We start from the raw sequence: 7,657 nt of genomic DNA on the forward strand, positions 1-7,657 counted from the left end.
CAGCCTGGCTTCCTGCAGAGCTGCCCGTGTCCTGTGCAGTACGCTCCGGTGTTCTGTAGGATGCACTCTTTTTAGCACCTTTTAGTATTATCATCATTATTATTATTATGATCCAGAATGTCCTTGTTGCAGTACCACAGATAATATGCGGAGGGTACTTTAGCTGAACAAAGAAAGCAAATGGTTTTACTTCAAAAACCAGTTGAGCACACCCATAGATTCTGCTTAGTTGATGACTTTCACAAATTCAGTCGATTTTGCCTTTCCTTAAAATTTGGTAAGTGAACTTTGAGTGCTTAGTACAAAAAATATTCTTTCATTATAACTCAAATTGTTTGATTAAATGTAACAAATTTAGCCTTTAACGTATGTTCATCACAACTTTAGATAGACTCATTTTTAAAATAAACTGAACTCCAATTTAAAGGAAAAAATATTTCCACTTACATTATTTTTCTTTTTTCCACAGGCAGGTTCTGTGTTTGCAAGAATTCCTAGAGGGCATGCTCTTCTCTATCTGCCCAGTTTTGTGCCACTGGCAACTTTTATTCTTCTGGCTCCTGTGGGTTTAGGTTATCATGATAACTATGGAATTACAATGATGTGATCTATATGGACACTAGGAAAAATAAAAGAAAAATAAAATGAGTAATAAAGTATTTCTCCTTCCCTAATGATTCTTTCCTGGAGTAAATGTCTGATTATCTGGCCTCTCTGACACAGCCTCTCTCTCTCTCTCCATCCCTTCAGTGGTTAGAGGATTTGGGGATGGACAGAAATACTTCGAATGGCAACGAGTCTAACTTCCCTCAGGAAATGGAAACAAAAGCAGACCCATCCAAACATTTTGAACTCTCTTTGAGGTCTTGCAGAAGTAGTGGAAGTTTTGAGGAGGAGTTTCTTAACCTGTCTGAATCACGACTCTCTTTCTCACATAAATCAGGAGAGGAAAAATTCAACCTTTTGCTAATTTGGGTAGGACTTTGATGATAATTTGCCTAGAGAGATTAAAGTGGTGCAACATGAAATAGCAGAAAGTAAAATTAATGGAGCTGTAGATGGGACTACACAGTGCAGGGCCCCCACATATGGTTCAAATTTGGTGCTTCCTCTGTATCTGACAGCATTCTTACAGCAAGAATGCCTCTGAGGAACCGCTACTGCACCCACCATGAAAGCGTGGAGAAGAAAACCTCACCCCACAGTGTCTGTTCACCATTCATTCTCCTCCCATGGTGACTCCTTGTGGTTTTATTTGTGCTCTCAATTAAACACAGGTCTGAGTTTGCTCTCATAAGAAGAGCTGTCCATCATTTATGGTATAAACTGTAAGGCCAGCACTGGAAGATCACCTTGTTTGGAAACAGTTGAGATAAACTCCATGGGGTCAGTTAAGTTGCTCACACATAAGTACCAAGAGCTATCTGAGATGTGGTGAGATAGCTGAGGTATTCAGGCTGGGCTGAGAGCTTATGGCACAGTATCTACAATAGGCACATGTCCACCTGGAAAAACAACTGGAGGTCAAATACTATTGTAGGACAACTCTAACAGCTAGTGTTTCTGAAACTGTAGCGTACACTTGGTGTCTACAGATGAGCCAGGTGTCTAAGCTCCCAATGTAGTCAACTGAAATCTAGTCAGTGCAGTCAGCAGCGTCTGAAGACCTATTAATGGAACCAAATGCTGAGGTGCAGCTCAGTTGCCTAAACATAGGAATCTATTTTCTGTTGAGGTATCTTTATCTATATTTAAGGTATTCACACAGGATTGGCAGATATGATTTAAAAACTAATGGGAGATTGATTAATAGTCTCTAGGAGGAGCAGCTAGACAGCGAGTGGGATACTCAAGTCAACCAGCACCTATGTTTTGCCAACCAAATCTCCAGGTCTAAAGACAGGCACATGCTCTGTGAACTGAACAACATGTGATTCAAGTTTAAAACCAGCCCAACAGCAAAAACCTCAAACTTGGCTCTACCTGTGTTATCTACAATGAAGTTTCAGCACATGGTGAGAATGAAAAGCATGTGATATGTAATCCTCATGAGATAACCTGTTGCCAAGTTCATTCTTCACCTTGTAGAGAGAAGCTACAATTCCCAATTAGCCTATGCCAGCCACTGACCTGCAGGTTGGCCTTGCAGAAACTCTGAGTAAGCAGTGTGTATCATGCTAATACAAACCTGGCAGGATCTGGGCCAGAAACAAACCTCACTGAAATGGTGAATTTGTGCCTAAGTATTAATCTGTCTTTAATTTCACTTATTCCATTGCAACTAATTATTACCATCGTCATGAATAATGACTTATCCCCCTTGCTGAAGCCTGCAATGAGTTTGACTTTTTCATAGCTACAGTTAATTGTTGCCAGGATTCTCTGTAGTAGCATTAGCCTGTTTAATATTACATGGCATGAGAAAATTAAATGATCAATATCAGCTTAAGAGCACTCAGTTGTTCTTTTCTTTGCTTTTGTAATTGCTGGTGTGACGGGAAAATAATTACTGTGTTGAGTTTATTGCTGTTTTCATTGTCCTCTGTTGGTGATTTTGTTGTTCAGCTATGGACATGTCTGATTTAAATTGTCTATAATATTGTTGTCTTGGAAGGAAATAGAAAGGAAAAAGGAAGGGAAAGGAAGTAGGAGAAATCAAAGGCTGATCTAAGATTAACATAGTGTTTACTCTGGCTCTTGGCAAGGTCTGTTTGTAAAAGGAGACTCCCAAAGCAAAAATCATCTAGAGTGGATTTGTTTAAAGTGACACTGTCAACTTAAATGTCACACTTCAGGATTTTTTTTACTCCATGTTTTTATAAGCAACACCCAAACCAATTATATCCCACTTATGCCACTGGAACACCTTGGATTATTAGATCTGACAGATTAGAAAAAAAGTACTTTTCTGTATTTTTTTTGTTTGTTTTTAATGCAATTGATAGCTTGCCCATGATCACCAACCCATATGGAAAGCTTACACACAAAAAGAGGCATGTAAATTTGGGCCATGCCCAAATCTTCTGTAGTTTCTTACTGAACTAATCAACAGCTGTTTTGTTTTGTTTTGTTTTGTTTTGTTTTGTTTTGTTTTTAATCACTTCCTTGTCTCTTTCTTGTTGCTTATGTAGCTTTTTGATAGAGTAACAGGAAAGAGAAAACCACCACCAATGGATTTAGAAACAGGATTTTTAAAACCAGCAGGGGAAGTAGAAAAACAGAAATCCCCATCAGCCCTCTGCAGGGAGCAGGTGCCCTCAGGGTCCTTGCTTTCAGCCAAGCAGAGACAAGCCAGTCCCTAGTGAAAAGATGCCTGCTGCCTTCAGAAGCCAGTGGGAGTGGGCTGATAAAGAGATCCCTTTAACCATGATGCCTACGAGTCACTGGTGTCAGTGTCAAGACATCCTGGGAGAAAGAGGGAAACAAAACTGGTTATTCACTGCCTTTGTTTAGCTGCCATCAGAGGTTTCGAGGGAGTTGAATACAAAGACACTGTGGCATATGCCAACTGTTGACTCTATCAAATAATAAAGCAATCCCAGTGGGTATTAAGAAGCGTGGAATCATTCTAATGAGTCTGGCAAAATCTCATTAGGATGAACAGCAGGTGATGACAAAATATTTGCTCTGTATGCAAATGACTTGTTTCCTTCTCCATCTACATGTGGTTGCATGAGCACTTAGAATAGGAGCTGTCAGATAATTACGCACAGGAGTAAAGCACTGCATATGTGGTGGTTGCATTTCGAATGCATCAGTAGCAAAAATGGGAAAAATGCTGGAAAAGAGCTGTGCTTTTAGGGTGGGAGCTCCCCTCTATCACCAAACTTTCAGCCTCCTACCTGCACTACAGGCAGTTTTGCTGAGCATCCAGACAGTCCAGCTGTCTTTCCAGAAATGCCTTCAAAGCAAGGACAGATGGGCTTCAGGTTGTCAAAGCTTCTCCAAGAGCTGTGAGCATAGAAGGCATGATGGAAGGGCAGGCAGCGGGTGTGCTGAATAATGAAAACAAGAGAAAACATGGCAGTTCCTGTTGACAGAGGTAGGTTACCTGCATAGACATGAGTCTGACCTGTCCTAGTTCAAAACAATTCTACCAATCAAACAGGAAATATCCAGCTGCAGGCTCAGATTTTGCTGTCTGCGTAGTAAATCACTGCTTTGCCCCCTTCTGTTGTCTTAACATTAAGCTATGTAGCCCTTGATCTATCTGTTCAGCTCCTGATGGTGTTTCTGGCATAGCATGCTTCCATTCTCTCCAGTGTAACATTAATAATGCTTCATACATTTGTTTTTAATCACGTTGGTATTTATTTATTGCTGCAGTCCTGTTCCTACTCCTCATACATGTCAGAGGCAAAATTCTTGCATGGGGGAGATGGAAGTCACCCAAGAGCCCCATTCTTCTATGTGCGCTGGAGAAGAGGAGCACAAGGGAGTCAAGTCAAAGGACATTCCAGATTAAATAACCCAAGCCATGCAAACACAAGTGTTTGTGCAGATCTTCTCTCCAGTGCCTGGCAGTCAAATGTCTTCACTATACTTTCCCCATGTAATTGTGGTTTGCTCTCAAAAAAGGAGTCAGGAATACTTTTGAAGCCTCTTTTCTAAAAACACCCCTAGGATCCCCAGGGCCTTGCAAAACTTCCAACTCTGAAAGGCAAAGGACTATGTGTATGATGACCCTGTGCTCCCACCAAGCTCATTGGATCTTACCTGGAAATGTTTTTCTGCAGGATCTCCACCAGAGAGGGAATTTAGTGAGCTGATTGTGAGAAAGACCCATTTGCTTTCCTGCTAAAATCCTATACAGATGGGATGAAAACAACACACTAAAGAGCAGAAACTTGACTCCCTCACCATGCCGCTACATGCAGCCCAAATCTTATGGAAGTCAAGGAGAGGTGACCAGTCCCCTAAATCTCTTCACATAAGAAAAAAAAATCATTTAGTTAGATGAAGTTTTGTGTTCCAAATTAAAATCAGTCAAATGAGTTATTATCTGATTTTTGATAATAGGGATTATTTTAAATTATTAATAATACCATTATTAACTAATATTAGGGGCTTTTTAGTTTGTAGGTCTTTATCAAAAGTGCTTTCATCCAAGTGCTTTGTCAGGTAAGTCAATATCATCATTTCTTCTTTCATAAGTCTGAGAAGTCTAGAAAGGTCACCGAATAGGTCAGCAAGAGAACTGGAACACAGTGCCTAGTCCTCCTGATTGACTGATCAGCATCTTGTGAGCACAGGGGCACTGTGGCTCACTGTCATTGCTGTGGGTCTGGAACCTACAGAGCTACCAAAACTCCTCCTGTGGCTGGAGGTTTTTAAGAGTAAGTTGGCCAAACATCACTTGGGTTAGCATGGGGTGTGTTTGACTCCCTGAGCATGGGGGCTGGCAACATCACCTCTTGAGATCCAGACCTCTAGCCTAGGATTTGATGACTGATGTATCCTACATGGTATTTCTCTTACATTTAATAATTGTATTAAATTGAGGTCTGCAGTCAAAGTGCTGCCAAAATGACAGTGGGCCAAGAATTACATTAAGCATTAAAATGCAGGCTCGGCGGGGTTTGCAGGCAGTGAGGCTTGTTCTCACGGTTGGATTATGCACACTGAGGTAGCACGTTCCAAACCAAACCAAACCAACAGAAGTGCACAGAGGCCACAGCCTTCTGGTTCTGCTTAGCAGGTTTTGCTGACCAGCAAAAAGTGATGGAAATCCCAAGCCCTCAAAAAGCAGTAGCTCTTAGGCAACTACTTCTTTCCTTTTCTTTTGCTACTCAACGAGCCAAACAACTGTGTGTTTGTTTAGTGAGACTGACTGAGATAGGGAAACTGTGGACAGCATTGGCGGTGACTCATTTCAAGCTAGAAATGTCATCTGATGTTAGTGATGGTCTGTATCAGCTGACCAATAGTCATGTACATGGTGACCCCAGATACATATTGCTCTGAAAAAAGTCCTGTGGACCACTCCCAAACACAGTATGGATAAGAATGCACCAAGTTTGAATCCTTCTAGCCAAAGCAGCCCTCCACCACTCCCAACAACCTTCGTGTCCCCACACTCATGTTCTAACAACATACCTCCAGGCCTGCAATGTATGTTTTTTGGAATTCTGTAAAAACATCACTTAGGTGAGCTGAGGCCCAGCCATCAGGGTATCTCACATGCTTCCTACTGGAAAAGACAACAAGCAGAAAGAAGTATTTCTCTCTCAGGGTCACAGGAAGACCATATGAGCTTCAGAGGAGATCCAAGACCAAGCAGCATAGACAGGAGAGTGCAAGCCCTAGGAAGTGTGGTCAGTAGGTCAGTAGTCAATATGTGCTGCTTGGGTTTGGCACCAGTCTTTGCCTTTTTTTTTTTTTTTTTTTTTTTTTTCTGTAATCTTACAGAGATTATGAAGACATCTTACTCATGCAGAGGTATCTGCTGCTATCTGAGATGCCAAAACATATCCTGTATGGCTTTCACCTGTTTCTTCCAAAGGGAAAAGTTACACTTAAGACCTCTGTATTATCTGTCAGGCTGCAGAGATTTCTTAGGTACCCTCGGGGATCTGAAATGGCACTACAAGTCCATGTTTAAAGAACAAGACCCCCTGTGTGTCTGTATTACAAGGTAGTCCAGTTGCTGCAGCCTGAATTGAGCTCTGTGCTTTTGTTGCTGAGTGAGTTTGCAGTTAACAGCAGCAAGAACATATCCCCTGCAGTCTCAGAGGTGTCTGTAGAGCAGACTTACCATGAAGAAGTGATAAATACCTCTGGCTAGTCCTGTTGCTCCCACAGACCAACAGTAGTACTGTTCTCCTCTGAAGTCCTTTGAGAATTAAAGTATTGTTAACATACTGGCCAGAGGGTAAAATTACTGTAGGTGGGCATCCCTTTGTTGTGGACTTGGAGAGAATAGAGAGGTTCTATGCATACATGTCTTTCTGCTCATAGGAAGTATTCTTGTTAAAGCTGGGGGAGGAGAGAGCTACCTTTTGATTTATTTATCTTCAGTCTCTCACCTCTGAGAGCCAAGGGCATTTCACTTTTCTGTTCGTCTTCCTCCAGTCCTACCCACAGCCTGCAACTTCCTGACCTGCCGCTCCCATCCCCACCTGCCCTTCCCAACATGTCTTCAGCACTTGTCTCGAGAGTTTGTTCAATCCTACCTCTGCTGTACCACTCCCTCCCAAACCTCTTTAAATTTATTCTTCCATTCACTTCCTACACTTTCTACCTACCCCCTCCAACCTTGGCTGTTCCAGATCCACAAAATTAGAGTCTTCATATCTTCTGCAGCAACCTGAGGTCCATCCTTCTATCTCCATCCTGTACCTATTCTTGAAGGACTCCGTTGTGGCTCTCCCTTTGGCCAAAGTAGACAAGTGACACATCTCCCCTCCATCTGGCTTTCCCAGGGATAGAAATGGACCTGGCCAGGTCTAGAGCAAAAGTGAATGTGTCTGGGTAGAAAATGGTGACCCTAATCTGGGGATGAGAAGTGCTATATCAAGATTTAGTCGTCATTATGTGTTTGTTCAGATGAGCTTCTAGGAAGTCTGGACTGTGTTGGAGCATCTCCAAAGTCATCTTTCTGTGGAAAATTTGCACTGCCGTCACCCACCTAGTGTTTGCTGGTAGCAAACTGTAAGTC

Source organism: Athene cunicularia (assembly GCF_003259725.1).
Source record: "Athene cunicularia isolate RWA chromosome 1 unlocalized genomic scaffold, athCun1 chr1_part1, whole genome shotgun sequence".
NCBI lineage: Eukaryota > Metazoa > Chordata > Aves > Strigiformes > Strigidae > Athene > Athene cunicularia.